The sequence below is a fragment of the Aythya ferina genome (assembly GCF_964211825.1).
Source record: "Aythya ferina genome assembly, chromosome: 3".
In the NCBI taxonomy this organism is placed as follows: domain Eukaryota; kingdom Metazoa; phylum Chordata; class Aves; order Anseriformes; family Anatidae; genus Aythya; species Aythya ferina.
Window position 1 is genome coordinate 21544691 of NC_140298.1, and position 20146 is coordinate 21564836.

At 40.5% G+C, this 20146-nt stretch overlaps 1 long non-coding RNA gene across 1 annotated transcript; it reads right to left on the minus strand.

The window, feature by feature from the left end:
- Nucleotides 1-218: 218 nt before the first annotated feature.
- On the minus strand, nucleotides 219-8722 carry LOC311433640. The gene is made up of 3 exons (XR_014690870.1): nucleotides 8538-8722; nucleotides 7953-8208; nucleotides 219-496 (listed from the first exon to the last, which is right to left on the minus strand). It is a non-coding gene; the product is annotated as an uncharacterized lncRNA (long non-coding RNA).
- Between the last annotated feature and the right edge of the window lie 11424 nt (nucleotides 8723-20146).

The window sequence follows — 20146 nt, forward strand, 5'->3', positions numbered from 1 at the left end:
TTCTAAATGGAGTGATTATAAATGAGTGACCTCTTCAACTCCAAATTGCCAGTGAAGCACCATGCAGTTGCAGGGTGACTGGTGAAATTTAGTATCTCAGACCAAGTGTGAAGTCTTGTTGGTGTTTGAATAACCACTGCCCTGAAATAGCCATGCAAGTTCCTGCTGGCACCAGCACTTTCTACAGCAAACCCTACTGTTCCCTTAGACAGGATGAATTCACACACAAGCACACACATGCCTTTATTGTTTTTCTGCAACACTCATCTTGTTTGATCTCTGCACATTCTAGGTATAAAGTTACTTCTGCTTTCCTCTGATGATAGACACCTTTAGTATCCAGCAGGCCCTCATTGCCCTTCTGAAAGGGCTTGAGACCTCTGTACTGCCAAAGTAACATAACAAGATCTGATGCTTCTGCAGAGCTGCCAAGGGTTCTGGGAAGGCTGACTTGCACTCAAGGGACATCATTTCTGTAGGAGTGTAGCTCTGGAACCTAGGAGAAAAGAATGGGGAATGTCACAGGCACATCTTCTAGAGACAAGTGAGACAGGGATTGCCCAAGGCTTATAGGCTGGACTATTCCCAAAAGCCAGTATCTTTGCTACAACACACTGAGTTCCATGATAATACACTGAGGGAGATCAGCATCTGCAGGGGTCAGTGACCCTCTAAAAACTTAATTTATTGCTGAGCGCCTTGAAAGGTGATGAAATCAATTAACATTCAAGAAACTTGCCAAGGACTAACAGTCCTCCGTTACATTTCTTCCTATCTGGAATAGATGTTTTTAAATATTTAATGGCACATGGGCTAGAACCCAGTTCTTCCGTATTCTCATGCTGGGGAAGAATTGAACCTTGAGCTATTTGGTTATTCTTACCCGAGAAGCATTTAAGTTGAAAGATTAAATGGTAAAATTCTGATTTTCCCACAAATTCTGGAGGGTAGCGTAACATGTTAGTAAACAATGGCTTAGCCTCTTCCGGTTTCAGATTCAAGGTCTTAGCCTGACTGACAGTCACATTCAGATGACTGCAACTGCCAGTAGCAATGTCAAAATAAGGTTCCTTACTGGACTGATAATTACAGTAGTTAATTATTTGCAGTGTCATAGGTGTGCACAGCAATACATCGTTTAGACAAGTCCCTACCCCAAGGACCTTGTAATCTAATCTGGATGGACACAGTATAGATAATTAAAGAATGAGCCATGGAAGTAGGAGCAGAAGAGAATAGAATTTGATCCCATCCACTGTGGCTGTGGGACATGTTTACCCCTTTGACCACTTATTGTTATGGCCAGATTTGCAAACGCATGGCACTCACAGCAATCGCCGCAGTTCACCTCCGTGGATGCAGCCCCACATCTTTATTTCTCAGGCTCTGGAGCCCTCCTGTGGCCATTCGGTTTTACACATTTGGAAGTGTTACAGCCCGCACTTGATTTGAGAGTGTTATTTGCTATTTATTTTTGTAAGATCTTGAAATCCCAGTTACGTTACCACTCCTCAGCCAGCTGAGTTGCACCCTGTCTTTTGTGGGACTCAAAATTTTCCCTCCCGAAAATATAAATTGCTCCTGTTTCCTTCAAAGAAACAAGGAGATCATGAAGAAAAGAGCTAAAGTAGTTCAGGACATGTTGATACTATGTGGTCAATAACATTGACAAAGGGACAGACCAACACCTACACCAGAATCATAAACCTCTGGAGATGTCATCTACATGGCATTGCAGGCTTGCATTAACCATTTAAAATACACAACATTCCCAGGCCATAGGAAGAGGGATAACTACTATATAGTAGTACTAATATAAGTAACAAATATTTGACACTTAGTTATGTCAAAGCATGAGGAAATTAGAAATTGTTCTGACAAAAGCTTGAAAATACATTTCTTTTGCTCTGAACAAACCAGCATAGCAAGCTTCTCATTTCTTGCTTAACTCTTCTCATTTCTGTTCATCATTTTGATTTTGTTTAACTTCCTCCTTTCAAGACAGGAGAATTATTCTATAGCCATGTACACATGTGCTTACTGTAGTCCCAATTTCTCCAAATCAGGCGAGAAGAATCCTCTACAAGCAATTTTTCTGATTTCCAGATAATCTTTCCATAGTCATAACATTCCTATTATCAATCTTTTTTTTTTTAACCCCTTTTATTCTTTACTCTCATAGAATGCCACAACTAGCATTCAGATACTATTTCTAATTGTTCAAGAAAAAACTGGACATTTCTTACCTGTAATGGGGACATTATGATTTATGATTACTGTGCAACAGCAGACTAGCCCATGCATTGTATCTTAACTGATAATAGCACAGTATCAAGACAGCTCTACACCACCTGACTAAAACACACCTAAAGCCTCTATCTGTCAAGATTGTTACAGGCTGTGGTAGATGGGAAACATTAAACAGCACAGAATAACTCTGCTCAGCTGCAGCATGGATAAGCCTACATAACTGAAGGGCCAGAAGACGGGTAGTCACGTATGCCTTCCTGTGCAAATGTCATGAAGGCTGAATCTTTAACTTGCTGCAAGTCACAAATGTACACAATAGTCCCATAAAAAGAGGAAAAAAAAAAAAAAAAAACATCACACAGGAAGAATTCATTTTCTTAAACTATACTCCATCAAGTCACATCTCTGTGAAGCACATTAGTACTTCAGTTGACAATTTACTGTCCTTCCTCCCCCCAGTAAGAAACTTTGTCATATGTGTCTCAGAGTCTGAATGCTTCATGCAGTGCAGTATATAGAATAAAGTCATGCTGAAGACAAACATCAGTAGTGAACTGGACATCTGTGCTGTCTTTCACAGAATCACAGAATTTCTAGGTTGGAAGAGACCTCAAGGTCATCGAGTCCAACCTCTGACCTAACACTAACAGTCCCCACTAAACCATATTCCTAAGCTCTACATCTAAACGTCTTTTGAAGACTTCCAGGGATGGTGACACCACCACTTCCCTGGGCAGCCTGTTCCAAAGTCTAACAACCCTTTCGGTAAAGAAGTTCTTCCTAACATCCAACCTAAAACTCCCCTGGTGCAACTTTAGCCCATTCCCCCTCGTCCTGTCACCAGGAACGTGGGAGAACAGACCAACCCCCACCTCTCTACAGCCTCCTTTAAGGTACCTGTAGAGAGCGATAAGGTCGCCCCTGAGCCTCCTTTTCTCCAGGCTGAACAAGCCCAGCTCCCTCAGCCGCTCCTCATAGGACTTCTTCTTCTTCTTGTTCTTTGCCACAACAAAAGACTAGGAGATTGTACCTGACAAACCAGTATGATCATTTAAGTAGGAAATCAACCTTCTTTACCTGTTTTAACATTTAAATAGTGCAGTTTTAACAGAAATCAGAAGCTCCAACTTATTCACACACAAAACATACAACTTAACATATCCCAGCCCTTCTAAGCTTACAGCCAGTTGAAATTCCTTGTAAAACGCATTATTTTGAAAACAGGTTGATTCTACTTCAAAATAGCAATTCAGCCTTTTGAAACTTTTCTGAAGAATGTCCAGTATTTTTTTGTTTAGAGAAAAAAGTGAATTGATCTAATAAAGCAATTGGCTTTTATTCTTCTCTCACCTCAGTTCCTCAGAGGACTCCAGAAATGAGAGCTGCTTGAGATAGGCCCCCATAACCAAAGCACTGCCAGAAGTCAAGGAATCCATGTGTTCTGTCCACCTCACTGGCGAGCAAAATCAGAAATACTGAGAGCCTCTATTCAAAGAAAAGTTCCAAGATAAACTGACAGAAGTCTGAGACACCCTAAACTCTTCTCTCAAAGGTTCCTGGTAAATCCACACTAGCAAACACTGAAGCCCTTCAACACCAATGAAGACATTAAAGCATCACCTCAGCAGTCATCTACTAAGCTTCAGCCAATATAATCCTTATCACTACTTGACTACATAAACTGAGCAGTTGCACAGAAAGAGATACTTAGAGGCATAGCTTTCAAAGCACTTTCCTCCATCAAAAAAGATTCTCATTTTCTCAGATGCTTCTAGCTAAGAAACTAAGCTAATTAGTCAACACCAAAGTAGATAAATAGCAGATGGTTCATTAAAATCCATCAGGAGAGAAATTGGTTTTTAAATTGCCATGTTGAATCTTTAAGGAAATTGCATTCACCACTGCCCTTCAAACCTCCACCACCAAAATACAGACATACTAGGAAGTCAGATAAGATACTGGTGTAACATGCTCAAACTAACCAAGAACCATCTTGTGCAACTGACATAGCATAAGAGTTTCCAGAAGCTGAAAAGAAAGACATACTAAAGTTTTTTGGAAACAGCTTACTTGGTGACTTCAAGTCATCTCAAGCAAATGTTACAAGAAGAAAAAGATTCTGTAACAAAAACTTTTACTTTAGTACAAGTCTATTCATACTTCATTCATTCCAATGAAATATGTAAAACTCACAAGTTCTATTCTGTAAATACTATTAACTATTTCTAACATTCATTGTTAGATTTACACTATCCCCCAAACAAGAGAAAAGAATCTAGCACAGCACATATGCAATTGCACACCCTAAGCATCAAAACACCCATCACCTTAGAGTTACGTGTGCTGCGAAAATATTTCCTAAATGAGCTGGGAGTTCTCTCCACTTATCTCTGTCAAAGTGTAAGTGCAGAATAACAGCTTCCAAAGGCAATAGACAGAGAGTTACTATGTCATTGTTGTGGATAGACTTTCAAACTTGAAAGGATAGATGTTCTCATACAAAGGCTAAAAATAAAGCCTGGCTCTAGGAAGAAGTTACCATCTTTTCTCATTCTTCAATTACACAATCACCTTCTGATTGCCATCTGCTAGCTATACAGAAATTCATGAATGCCTTCCTCAACAAACAGGTTCTTAATCTAACACCTTTAATCAATACTGTGCTAACACACAGTCAGTGAAAGTCATGTTATACCTAATCTGAAAAAAAAAGCCATTGGAAGAAGACTATTAGTCTTAATAATGCCATATAGTACCCTGGGATGGAGAATAGCTGAAGCTCTTGCCAACAACTGACGAGTTCCAGAACACCCTCATGCTCCAGTGATTCTGTAACCTGCCCCAGCCCTCTGCACTGCCGCATCCTCCAGTAACTACTTCCAGCCTTCATATCCAAATTACTCACAGCTTCCACAAGTGCAATTTGATCTATGCTAATTTGCCAATTAGTTCTGTATTCTGCTTTCCAACATTCTCACCCCAGCAGACATGAAAAGCAGCCATCCAGTTCTACACCAGGATGGCAGAACAGCTGAATGCTTAACGAATTAAATAGTTCAACTCACTGCTGATTAAATCCAAGTGAGGTTTCCAAAATGAACTACATAAACTATTTCCCATCAAACAAGCCCAACTGCAAGGCAGTGAACTTTAGTTTAGAATTAGTGGAAAAGAAATAAAACATTTGCATGTTTGGGGAAATAGAAGTTTTCAACAGGGTCTAGAACTGTTTTGTTAAAAGTCCTATTAGTCATGCTTTACTCAGCTAAAGTGTTAGTAGCCCAGATCAAGTCTGTTCCTTGGAGCTTTTTCAGCTACCTACACAGTTGCTCTTCGGAGCTTTCCTGTCTAGAACCTAGTATTTTTGAATGTGTTTCTTCCAATAGCCCAGTAATTCAAGTGTTGTGAACCTTTCAAAACTGGATTGTCACCTATACTTACAAACATGTTGCAGCTTTTCATCCTCAACCTTGTAAGTGAATGCTCCTGATCAATAAGAATATTTGCCAAAACTTTTTAAAAGAAAATTTGAAACTGAAATGGTTTTTGTACTTCAAGCCAAAATTTTACCATCCTTTCAAAACCCCCACATCAGGTTCACTTTACAATAACCTTGGGAGCATTTGATGTTTACATTGTTGACATGCTTTTAGAAGGCATGGCAATCACAGAGCTGTGCCAATTCCAAGGTTGCACTGCACTCATGGTCCACTGCAAGGGTACAACCTTTAATTTTAAAAAATAAACTTTCAATAGTAGTAAAATCCTGTGGATGATGCATTTTGGGGTGTTTTAGGGATGCTTTGGGTTACTGGCAACAACTGCTTGCCTTTGTTACATTTGAACCATGTAACAGCACTCCCCCAAGAACCATGTTCTGTCAGGTCTGATTGCTTAGGAGCTCTACATAATTACATAAATTGCTTTCACTTCTTGTACACTACTCAGGCATTGATAGAAGAGATTGGGCATTATTTGCCAGCATACCCTCTTCTTTACTGCAAACGTGTCATTAGACTAATTAATATTGATTACTTAGCATTGCATGGCTCAGTAAGGCAATTACCATCACTACAGAAGTTGGCAAAATAATTTGTATAAGTCATATTTTGCAAGTCTGAAAATAAGGAGGTGATACTTTGTAAAATTTTTCCTTTACCTGACACAGTACAAGACAGGGTATTAAGCTTTAATTTCCCTGAACTTGAGTCCCAAACACAGAGCATATTTCTGCAATTCATGGTCACTTTAATGGAAATAGAGCTACCCACAGATGCTTTAATTCTGCAGTATCTGATCCAGATCCTTCTGGTGAAGATGGAAATGTTACTAAATTTACATATTCATATAAACACATAGCTAAACACAGACAAAATGCTAACTCTCCACACACAGCATGGGAGCCTCTACAAAGCTAACAGCCTGCTCCACCTTCCAGCTATGTTCAGTTGCCGGTACGGAAGCATCCATGAAAGATGTCCCTGAACAAAACCAGAAAGAAGCCAGCTGCAATCCTGCCTAACATCGCTTTGCTCTCCATGTTGTGGAGCATCCTTTTACAGAATTTCTACAAGCAGCTGAATTCAGCAGTCTCTGGAAACATGGTTCTCTTGAAGTACAGTCACAAAACATTCTTTGTCTGCAGAGCAAGAGAGAAGAAATCCCTTTATTTTTTAAATACCATCCTCACTACAAAGACAGGGAAACTCCACCAGCACCACTCACTGGAACAGCCCTTGTGCCTCTTACAGGTGTGTTAAGTCAAAGCATGATGGGACTTTTTTTTTTTTTTTTTTAAGTAATTTTCCATAGACACATTGAATTCAGAAGTCTTGCCTGAGATCAAACATTTATTCTGTGAGGAGTACCTGGAATGATCTAATTCCATACATTTCAGTAGTTTCAAACTTCAGTCTAGTAAACCATGAACACAACAAATGCTTTCAGTTCAGCTATGATTTAAATCTAAACTAAAATATTACAAGATAATAACATAGCCTGTGATATCAAAGCAAATTAGTCATCAAAGCTTCAGACTATTCTCAAATATTTAATACACAATGCCTTGCAGTGGAGTTCTCTATTGTCTGACAATGGCAGAACCAGTTTCACTTTGAATTAAAATCATGTTTTCCTCCCCCCTCTTTGAAATTGAATTAAAATTCCAGGGAACAAAAGTCTATAGCGATACCAAGTCATCAGAGCCTCAGGCCAGTGCCAAACCACTGCCTTTATTTCCCATCCCTTTTTTCACCACCAACACACACTTATGTGCCTATATGTCTATAGTTTGTATGTGCCTATATGCCTATAGTTTGTGTTTTTGGGAATATAAATGAAAATATCTCTATGCTATCCCCCGGATGAGACCAAATTAGTAAAGTATAGACCCTCCAAAGACAGAACACAAGGACATATCTAGAGAATAAAAATATTTGTAGATTATGCACAAAATGAAGCTGCAACATCAGTTTAAGAATGGATCTCCTTTACTAATGCTACAGGAACCAACATGGACAAGCACAACTCACATGTGGCACAGCTTATCAAGATGGTCCTTCTGCACCGGAACACAAAGTATGAAGTTACCACTGTCTGACCAGTGCATGAATGCCTCCTTTTAGGGCCTTCCCTTTTCTTGTCACATAAAGGAGAGTCTGAAAATAGATACATTTGAAAACAAAAATGCTTGAAACTCTTACCTTGAGAGGAGTTGTTGGTGATGCAGTCACAACACGTGGAAAAGAACAGCTCCAGGAGGACCTTCCTTGGCCATGCAACCAGAAGTACTGAAGCACCAGTTTAGATTTTGTCATGAACAGAGGAGGGTTTTGTAGTTTATTAGGTAGAGCAGGCTCCACTCTTTCCTGACTGCAGTCCACCAAATGGGAGAACATGGTGACTGCCAGCCTCTCTCTGCCTTCACAGGAGATGCAGAACAGCTGCAGGATCGCAGACCTGAAAAAGGAAGCACTAGAGTTAGGTACAGGAGAGGGTAGAAGGAAATACAACATGAACTGATAAGGTAGCAGATTTCAGGAGTATAACTCCTTCCGCCAGCAACCTGTGCAAGGGACTGGTGGCAGGAGCTATATTATAGTGATACTATGATATCATCTAGAGGTTCGTCCAAAAGTTGTCAGGTTTGTATTTACACAAGGAAGCACTACTTGTAATGTAGGATTACATTACAGATCCTGCAGGAAACTGCACAGGGATACACTGCCAGGTCAGAAGGAGAGGAGCTCACTGCTGAGGGTACTACGTGCCCTCCTACAAAGACTCACCTCAGTGACAGCAACAAGAAAGTTTTAATTCTAAATAACTACACCAGGACAGCTAAAAATAACTAACATCTCAGATACTGTCTAAGAATTTCACTCATTCCTATACCTATGCAAAACACATAAAAGTCTTCAGTATACATTACATTATTACAGGGGGGCCAGCAGTCTTGATCTTTTATGCTTTGCTCTTGTAACAAGATGTGCTGACAATGACTAATGATGGTAATGAAAAGCACATGATGTCTCTGGCCCAGAAGCAGGTGTTGCCTGTAAGGCTTGCTAAAGCACAAAGCCTGACTTTATTTCTTGATTGTAAATTGTTTGCATTTGTTTAATAGAAAAGACTGAAAAATTAAAAAGTAATTTCAATAAAATATTTAAGTGCTCTTTAAGGAAGAAATCATAGCAGTTTGGGTGGTGCTTTTTCACCTGAAAATTCATGAAGTACTTAATTAATATTTTCCTTTCCAAATAATATTTAACACAATCTCGTGATTTTAATTTTTAAAAATAAATAAATAAATAAATACAAAGTGTTTTAGAGGGTTTTGCAAAAGTCACTGAATGAGCATTTTGGTGCTGTTTATCATTCACCATAACAATCGATTTAAAATCTTTTTTTTTAATAGTAAATTTTAAGAACATTTAATCTTCATTTTATGTTGTTTTGTTCTTTTCCCCCAGCCTTGGGCATTTCTTTCATTTATCCCTTCATCTGGCTTTCTGCTTTGTAAAGGGGCAGCACCGGTTGATTTGGGAAATTTCCACTAGAGGGCTCGGTACCACAGGACTTCAAGAGCACAGCAGGCAAACCTCTCTCTAAGCATCCATCCCTGCCAACCACATCATGCCATTACGAGTAAGACACCACGATTCAGCAACAGCAATAGCTCAGCTGTCCAGCGCATATTTATTGCCTGATTTATGAGAGTGATTGTTAGACTCAGTTTTTCGACCTACTTCAAGGTGACGTGTAAGTATGGACATCTAAGGCCCATGGAAATAACTGGAAGGTTTTTCTGACAAAATAGGAATTGGTCAAGATTGAGGGAGGAGTGAAAATTCACTACACAGGCAGTAGTTCTTCATATTGTAAAATTCTCAGTTTCGCTCAAGAAATGTAAAACACCAAAAAGTACACCACTGCCCTAGTGTCCATCCCACAAGTGGATACAGCTTCTGCTTTCCATGTGTCAAATCACCCTTAAGGAGTTTGTCCACCTCACAGCCACACTAATTTGCAACAAAGCACACCTGAACCTCACACGCTCCCACATTAGCTGCTGGTCACATTGGCGGTGGGCACCTGAGAAAATATAAAGCAGGACCAGGTGTCAGCAATTGGGCAGGCAGTTCTGTACCCTTGGAGAACATATTCATCACCTGCTCACCACATCTCTGCTAGGAGAGCTGGGTTCCACAGTATACTAATTGTAGTGCTACCAACAGGAATAAAATTATGGCAAGTCTCACAACATGGCATGGATTTATTAGCCGCCTACTTGCTGAAATTGTGGGTGGCTTCAGCTTTCATCTGGGAGAAATTAAGGTTCTAGTGTTTCTGGTGCGGGAGGAAAATGACAGAAAAAGCTGAAGAAAGCACATCCTGGAGGCTAAGGTATCCTCTTTTCCCCCCTCTCCTGTGACAATTCAAGCTATTTTACGGTTTCAAGGAGGGAGGGAGGGAGAGAGAGTAAACTGCAGTCATTTGGCCTTCACTTACCCCAAGTGCCTGCACCAGTATATGTCAGCGTGCTGCCTGTTCAGACATCACCACCCAGTACAGAAGACCCAGCTTGCAGGACCACTGAATGCATCAGCAGTGTAAATGTGCTGCATGCATCCTTGGCCGTGCCAAGAGCCAACGGTCCTTCTGTACGTGTGTTACACATTCCATGTGTCCCTTCTCTGCCCACCATGAGATGTCACAAGTGGAGGAGGGAACTGAGAGCCCCTTGCTGCCAGCAGAGCCATTTATGTAGCTTGGGGCTTCAGCAAAGCACAAGCTTGCTGAGCACCAGTTTCCTCATTTGTCCATGGGGTTGCAGCTCTGCCTTTCATCTGTTCTCTTTCTAATGTGAGGTGATGGCCTTTTCCCCTAAGAAACACACAACATAAAGTGGCATGCAACAGTCCAAAGTGCTAATAAAGCAGCATGAATTATCTCCCCTCCACCCCCCCACCCCAACCCCCTGAAAAAAAAAAGAAAAAAAAAATGTACCTTTAAAATAAAAATGAGATCAAATAAAAAGATACAAAAAAAAAAAAAAAGAGAGAGAGAGAGAGAGAGAGAGAGAAAGAAACCAAAGGCAGATACCTATCCAAAGGACAGGTTTCCATACAGTGAGAGGCAGGTGTCATTCAGGCATTGGACAATGATACCAATAGGGGCAGTATTGGCTGTGTGGCTGTGTGGATGTTGCCTGCACCCCTGAGGAGAGCTCTGTTCTAGGAACACCACAGGAGTAGGGATGCAGACAGCCCAGACTGGTGCCCTTGCTCAAGGCAAGTACTGAATGGGCCTTGTTTGCAAAAGCAACACAAGTGCCAAGGACATGCAAACATTTATAACATCCAGAGATTAAGAGAGTTCAGGGTATACAATTCATCTTTACATACAAAGAGCAAATTCTTATGAGGTTGTTAGCCACCTCATATGGGCTGCAGATGTGAACTCAAGCCATGAGGTGAACCCAACAGCTACTGAGAAAGGCTGATAGCAGAGGAGCAAACTCGTTGTCACCAGACTTCTCTGATAACTTGCACAAATGGGCCCCGGGATTTGCGTCACCTGAATCTGAAATCTGCTGCGTAGGCAGAGGTTTTGTCATGGTGTCTTGCATGTAGATGGGTTTTCTCATGCAGTGAGACAACCTCCATGAGAGACTCAGCAAGGCAGGCTCATTCTGTGAACTCAAGAACCTCATCATTTGTGTCAAGTAAACCTCATTCCATGAGGGCAATGTCTTACATCCAGTCAGAAGTACTTTAGCCATCTCCAAAGAAAAACAGATATGTCCATTGTACTTGAGAAAGTGCAATGAACATTTTTTGCATGTTACAGTTATGATAGTTACTGGGTTCAAACTGTGTTAATTGCTCTGGGTGATCCATTCAGTCACAGTATCTATCATTTTTATTTAGAATGCTTGAAACATCAAGAATGTGCAGAAATGTGCAGAGATGCTAGCGTCACAAGTATTGTTACCTTTGCACCAACTGTTGGTAGCATGCAACAATGATAACAACTGAACTACTTTTTTCCAGTTTATGGAACAGAGAAGAAACAAGGACATTCACATAGGAACACACACACACACAAAAAAAAAAAAAAAAAAAAAAAAAAAAAAGAAGACTGCAAGACTGCCACAGACATTGAGACATTGGGGAAGAATCAGTTTAAAAATGATATTTTTTTTCTAAATATATATAAGAAAATATTTTTAAAATACCTTTAGTCAAAGGGACTGGGTTTGGGGTGAGGGATTGGCCTGGTTTATTTTTTAATTCATAATCATGTTGAGCCTTTTGGAACAACCAACTTCTACCTTGGCTCAGAGGTAGACAGTCCAAAAGAGAAGATGAATGACTGTGCAAGAGAAATGATTTCCAGAAAGATTTTGGAGGAAAGATTTCAAATTAAAGGAAATGCAATAGTATTAGTATTAAATTAGTATTTCTTACATCTCTTTCCTTAGATGGTTCCCAGACTTTGAAATAATTTTTTTCTACACTGTCTTGTTTTCAAATATTCCTATACATGGAACATTTTACCACTTCTACTGTAGAACTCTAAATTCCTCTGGAAGTTCCTTCTTAAAATCCACTACTTCCCTGCACATTGGTCTCACCTCCATCATCACAACCAATGTTTAATACTTAGCCTTCCCTAAGTTAGTAATTTAGCAATTACAGTTCCAAGGCAGGGGTAGAATGAAAATCTCTTTTCTAAGAAATTAGAATAATGCAAACAATGACTAGGGTGGAAAAAAAAAATAAAAAAAAATCTAAGGATCATCATAGTCTGGTGCAATTGGGTATAAAATACCCTTCCTAGGACTTCTCTCCCAAATTCTAATGACAAGGTCCAGAAATGTATATAGAAGATACTTTTAACTTCATGCCTCATCAGAGTTTAGTGATCAATGGACAGATTTATGAAAAAAAAAAATGTTTCCAAAGGCAAAGAGAAAATGTTCTCTCTAAGGCTTTTTTTGAGATGAAGATCTAATTTAACAAAGATCACCTTGGCTGAGCAATTTCTTAAGACTTTTATACCTGAAATTTGTTGTGTTCATCTTAGATAATTACAGCATTGCTTTTCTTTCTGTAAATTATTTTAGCGCACCACTATTCTTCAGCATTGCCAGCTAGAAAACATAGTGGCTTATTAAATATTTGATTAAATAATCTTTAATGCCTCTGCTTGCTATATGAATATGTAATATTGTTCAAAATACTGCATAGAAACTCCCTGGATAATATTATTTCTGTAAGAGAAAATTTTCTAAATAAGATTTTAAATCGGATTTTGGGGGAAAGGGAAGTTAAGAAATAAAAGTACTGTGCAAAGATCTTCCTTTACATACTTCTTCATTGATGCGTACTTCAGATGAGGACTGAGCATTGGGGTCAACAGTTTATTCGTTACAATTTCCTGGAATACTGTTATAATTTCCTTGAACGCTATGAGACCATACACCAGTTAGCTTACAGCAGCCAATCAGCACATATCCCCTGTGCTATTTCAGCCACTTTTATCCAACAACATCTTGAATCATTTGGATATATTACTTTGGGATTGTTTGCACTCAGTACGCGTTAAGTGTTGCTGGAAGGGGAAGGGAGAGATGGACAGACTAGCACTCGATGACCTGTCTGTGCTTTAAACAAAGGTATTCTTTCCCTCAAATAGTGAGCTGAACTATAGAACAACTGAGGAGTCCAGCAAGAGGTCCCTCCCACATCCAAAAAGGCATACACTCAACACCTGCTCCCCAGGACAGTGATGTGGAACACCCTGCAGGGACTTCAGTGAATTTGGATCTTCAACAGACTGAGAGTTCAACTGGTCATAAAATCACAGAATGGCTCAGGATGGAAGGGACCTTAAAGATCGCCTAATTCCAACCCCACTGCCTTGGGCAGAGGTGCCACCCACTAAATCAGGTTGGCCAAGGCCACATCCAGCCTGGCCTTGGACACCTCCAGGGGTGGGGCATTCACTCTTGGCAACTTATTCCAGTGCCTCACTACCCTTACAGTGAAGAATTTCCTCCTAATGTCTAGTCTAAATCTATCTTCTTTTAGTTTAAGACCATTCCCCCATGTCCCATCATTATCTACCCAAGAGTCCTTCTCCATCCTTTTTATAAGACCCCGTTAAGGGTCTTTAATGTTTGCAAAGACTTGATATTGCTCTTGCAGAGGGAACTCACCTGTAGCTAAAGTATCACAGATGGCAATGTGACCCATGTAACAATTTGACCTGCAAAACCTTTAATAAAGAGGTGAAAACAAAGAACAAGGAGGAAAGATTATGAGACCATGTCCTTCCTGGTACAAGAACAGCAGTTAGTATGGTTGTGAGTGCCTCACAGACCTGCTCAACACTGCAGCTCCTCTGGTACACTGCTGGAGGACCACCCCTGGGAGGCAATAGTGTGGTGTTACAGGTCTCACTGTGTGCAAGGTTAGTGTACAAATATACAGAATTATAGGTGTAACAGAGACTGGCAGCAAGGACAGAAAATTCTGGCTTTAAACAAGAGCAAGACATTTTTGTTTGCAAAATATTGGTGGACAATAAATACAGAAGCCCCTGGAAGCTGTTCTCAGATGCTTTCCAGGGGACCATTATTCTTCTGAAAAGAGGAAACCCCAACACTTAGGAAAGTGTGGATTGGTAGCAAAATGGAGCTTGACTGACACGATGATTCGCCTCACCTTTGACCACCAGTTTCAGTTTTTCTATGAATCATTATTATTAATTATTAGTGAATCAAGAACTAGCCATACGTTGATAACTAAGGTACATGAGTCAAGGTGAAACTTAACTTTGACCATGAATCCAAGATCATCAGGATTTTACATCTGCTGTGCTTCAGATTAGACTTCTACTGAGACTTCAGGATATTGTGGTACTGATTCTCTTCTGATTTATTCCAGCATGAACCACAATTAATTAGTCATCAATTAATTCAATCATCATCATGTTGATTAGCAACATCAACATGAAGCCAGTGCAAGTAACAGAAGATTTAGCTCAGTGCAATGTTTATCAGGCTTGCATCTCTGGCCTACGTCAAGGCAAAGAGAGCGACACTGAAGGCCTTGCTGTTACATCACAGCTCAGGAGACTGTATTGATCTTCGAGTCTAAAGGTGGAGAAGGGCTGACTCAGCCCTTACTTTCCACACCTCAATGACCTCCCACTTTATTCCAGTATTTTACTGGCATCTCACCTTTCCCTGAGGGATTTGGTACATGGTTTGGGATAGGGTGAAATGGTATTGGTCACCTTCCATTCTCCAGAAATAAACCCAAAGTCTAAGCAGGCTGCTTTACATGCTTTAAAGTGAGTCCCAAACTGGACCCTGACTGGAGGGCAGCAGGGTATATGGTGATACAGGTTCCTTCCTTATTCAGCAGAAGCCTATTTAGCACCATTCCATAAAAACAATGTTGCTGAGTGTTGTAGTATGATAAATCATGCATTCCAGCACACATGGAGGAAGCTGTTGAATTCCCACCCACAATGTCAGCACGTTCCCTGACCTTATTTGTAAATCTAAAACTATGTCTATACTGCTTACAATGATCAAGGAAACGTGGCTCTAATTGTCTGGGCTGCAAACCCAGCACTTAAAAGAAGATTGTGGCCAAATCATCTTAGAATAGGGAGGCAAGAGAGAAGGTGAAAAAGGAAACTGGGAATAAGATGGGGAAACGGCAGAGGATAAAAAACTTGCTGGTCAAGCAGACTTAAAAAAGCAGAGGGATGAAGACTAGGACCTGATAATGGGGATGTGGAACCAAAAAAAAAGATTTAAAAAAAAAAAAAAAAAGATGGAAACATTGAAAAGAGTTTGTGTCTAATAGCAGCAAGAAAAGTGTTAGAAAGGCATTCAACAGTTAGAAACAGTTAGAGCCTGAAAAGATGAGAAAGAAGGAAAGCTCAACTATATGAGGATGAAAGGGAATGTATTATATCAAGTGCAGAGGGATAAACACATCAGATCCTATGTGTCCTGTGGTTTTCTGCTAATTTGAATCAGGCCCAGACAGATGCATGTGTAACCACTAAGATAACAATGGGCTGGTGTGGCCTCACCTTGAGTACTGTGTGCAGTTCTGGGCACCACAGTACAAAAAGGACGTGAAAACAGCTACAGCTTCCTCACGAGGGGGAATGAAGGGGCAGGCACTGATCAGTTGATCAGTTCTCTTTAGTGGCAAGCGACAGGACCTGAGGGAATGGTGTCAAGCTGCCACAGGGGAGGTTCAGGCTGGATATCAGGAAAAGGTTCTTCACCAAGAGGTTGGTCATGCACTGGAACAGCCTCCCCAGGCACATGTTTCATGGCACTAGACCTGTCAGAGTTTAAGAAGCATTTGGACTGTGCTGTTAGTCACATTGTCTGAATTTTGGGGTAGACCTGTGTGATGCCAGGAGTTGGACTCGATGATCCTTGTGGGTCCCTTCCGACTCAGGATAGTCTATGATTCTATGATTCTATGAACAATGATACCATAACCCATTCTGATTTTGTTTTTTTGAGTAAAAACTAAGGTGTCATTCAGTTTATATTAAATTAGCTTATTTCACTCTGGGTCACAAGTGCCTGACTGAAAATGCAGAGCAAGTATGGAGCAGGTCATTGGGGAGCACCTTTGAAGTACCACCCAATACTGCCAGGGAATTCCCACATAAAGTCTAGGTTTCTCTTACTAAGTAGCTTCTGATCAGAAAAACAAGTCTGACAGAAGCTGTCAAAAGCCAATACTCTGCTGTTTCTTGCTGCCTCCCCTAATTTGTCTTGGTGTGAAGATCCAGCTCTTCAGAGGAAAGCCTGTTCTTGTGATAGTCAAGTGGACCCACACAATGTGAGTCTTCCTGACTCCTTGCTGCCTCCTCATGGTGATACTATCTGTACCAGTCCTTCCTATACTAAAAAGAGGAGAAACAAAGCCTTTTGTAGTTTAGAAGCCCTGCAGTCTACACAGAACACCTTCCTAGTATTACTCTGACTTGTAAGGACTAAGCTGTCACTTGTTTCAACAAGTTCAGTTTCAACAAATGAAATCAAAGAAGAGAAGGAAGTCATCAGAGAACTGCTGCACTTAATTTTAAGGTGGCTTTTTCCCCTCCCACCTTTGGAGAAGCTTTCCAACTTTAGTGTAGTTGTTTGCCTTGTTGGTACTCTTTGCTATCATACTGGAACCCACTATTTGACTACAAAGCTCAAGGCCCATTCAAAGCTCCCAGCAGCAGCAGCACTGTGTTTGGGATTTCCAGCCCCATGTGTGCAGTCCAAAACCTGGAATCAGTTACAGAAACTCTGCAGCATGAACGACAAGGTACATTTTCCAAATAGCAGGCTAAATAGACCAAGTAGTTTATTAAGAACCCCATATTGTCTAAAATAAATGTTTAAGTTGTTCTGTGTATAACATTCAAGCTCAGCAGATTTCTGGCTACATGGTGTGGTAAACAGATAATAAATAAGGGAACTTGTTCATGCAGATTATAAAATCCTTCATAACACAGAACCTATACTTGCAGACAAATCCCATTCAGCATTCAGTAAAGGCTGTTTCCTGGCTGCTTTTGTTTGTCTTTCACTTAAAACTTCATCTTTCATTTCCTGAAATACATTAATTGAATTGTATGTACAAAACAAAGTCTACAGAAGGGCATCATCCCTTGACTGCCACAGGCCTGGGACCAAGGACCAAATGAATGGATTCCTGATGCAACAGGTGAAGTACATAGCTCGACACAGGTGGCAGCTACCAAGACTGAAAGCCACACTGAGCACTCCTGTCTGAGGGCTGAAGAGTAGACTCATGAACTTAGTCTTTGCACTAAACCTAAGCTATTTACATAATAACTGATGTCAGTGAGTTCAATGATTAAAATATATCTACATGCATAAACTCTGGTGTGCTAACTTGTAGCTGGACTCAACATCACAAAGTCTGAAGTCAAGATGTAGCAACCAAGAAACAAAAGTTACGCATGCTTCTGAGACACCTTTCACTGTAATAAGACTAACTACTCAAACCAAACCCTGCTAAAAGCAAAATTCACATAAAAAAACAAACAAAACCCCCCTAATTAACAGGAAGCTTGAGAACTTTGTCTGTGTTTTAAACTCTTCAGGCTCAAAAGTGCCATTCATGTTATGTTTACAGTATGTCCGGCAAAACAGGGTTCTGAGCTTCACCAGTTCTCAGGTGCTTTCCTAATAAAGGAACATTTCACAATACTGCATGCAATAAATTGTAGGGCATTTCTATACGAGTTAATGTTTTTAAATGTTTGCTCCTTAGTACACATTCAAACAACTTCAGAGAGTTTCTTAACAATGCTCAGCTGCACAAACAAAATTTGGCCTTTCTAATATAGTCTTATCAGTGAAAGCCCAGAGGTGGGGGGTGGAAAAGAAAAAAAAAAAAAAAAAAAAAGAGAGAGAGGATGAAGGTATTGGTTTAGTCAGGCAAAATAAGCAGCAGTGATGAGTGTCAGAGTGGAGGTTCATATAGTTCAGTTCTGCAGCACTTACAATAACCCTTGGTCTCAGAGAAGGCAGAATCACTGGTCTTTCAGATCAGCAGAACTTCTTTTTTAAGTAATCAGAGTGAAAGGTTAAGTGTCTGGAACCTTTACTCAAAATCTGTTTGACTTTTTTCTTTAAAATGTATAACAGCAGACAAATTAGTCACATTTGTTTAATCATTCATACAAGAAAAGTTGCCTATCTCAAGGGAAGTGCCCTTGTAATCACTTCGGTAAATACAGTTGTATTAATCTGGTATAGGATAACAGGTTCAAAGTTGTAAACCCTGGAAATCTTTTACTATATGAAATGTTATTATAAGCACTAACTCATTGTGTCTGCTTGTTATCATGACAACAGCAGTTCCTTAGAGGTCAGGAGGTTTATGCTAAGGTGCATATACTTCAGAGTGCTGAGTAAAGAGCACATGTAAATCTCTATTGTAACTGAACCCCAAACACCTGCTTTCCTTTCCCCCCACAGATACAACTCACTGATATTGAGACACACACAGATGCATCCTTCTTGATTTGTATTCATCCCAAGCTCCCTAAAATGTCTTGAGACAATCACAGATTGGAAGGACTTTCTGTACTTGATCGAGTGCTGCTGCTGGGATGCAGCTGGCTGAGGTGGCAAAGGGGCAGAGGAACTGTCTGTGTGTAGGTCAGCTTCCTTGCAGCCCCAGCTGAGGGTCAAGTTCTTCCTGTACTCCTGAATTTTCATGACTACCATTTTTGAGGTTTCACAGGTATTTTCTTAACAAGCATTATTGCAGACTGTCTGTATTGATCACCTTCTCCAAATGGCTTGCAACTAGTCAACACTGACTTTTCATTTCTTGTTGTTATTATTATTACTAAAACACACTTCTCCTTGGTGGTGGTAACTGGACTCAAGCTTTTAATGTCCAACCTCCAGCTCTAGATATAAAACTGAAACACAGATGTGTCAAGAGCAAGTTCATGCTTGAGCTGATTGCTCATTTAAGCCCTAGACTTAGCTGTGCATGTCCCTTTTCATTTTTTCCAACTCAAAGCAGACAGAGAGCAAGTGTTGGGTGGTAAGCAGAACAGGCACAGCTGCTGCAGTGCCAGCACAAGAGAGATGGGCAGCCCTGGACAGATGGGCAAGGGATAAAGGAGATTAAGGAGGTGCTGGGTTACAAGGGGAAAGAAATCTGAGGAGAGCAAGGGGAAGGAAAATAATCAAAGGATCAGGTGGACCAGAGCTGGGAGCTCTCAGATAGAGTCAGGGTGGAGCACGGACCAGCAGGCTTGAGGAAAGGTGATAACAACATGTTGGCTTATGGGAGTTGTCAACAGCCAAAAGAAAAGTGCAGCCAGAGTGACTACCCACTGAACCAAGTAGCAAGAGGACTTCTCTTGGAGGACTGACAATTGCCAGCACTTGGCCAGCCACAATCTTTTTCTTTTCCCCCAGGCATGTCCAGCTAACATCTCAAGACAATTTTTAGCTCCTCTCCACCCAGATCAACCAGAGCAGTGAAAATTAGCGTGAACCTCATGAATCAATTGGTCCTCTTTCAAAATGATAAACAGAGGAGGGATGTAACAGATAGAAGGCATCAGGGATATACTCAGCAAGCTGTATCTGTATCCCGCTGGGACTCAAGTAAAAACTCTTATTTGTTGAATGGTGATGGATACGCTCACATGTATGGTGGTATATGTGTGTGTGTAAGCAGAAATATATGCATGTATACAAGTGTGTGCCATAAAATAATGAGGTTTCTCCATCAGACCCTCCCTGCTGACTCCCTTTCAGACTGCTGCTGGCACTTACTGTGGAAACAACCTCCGTCCT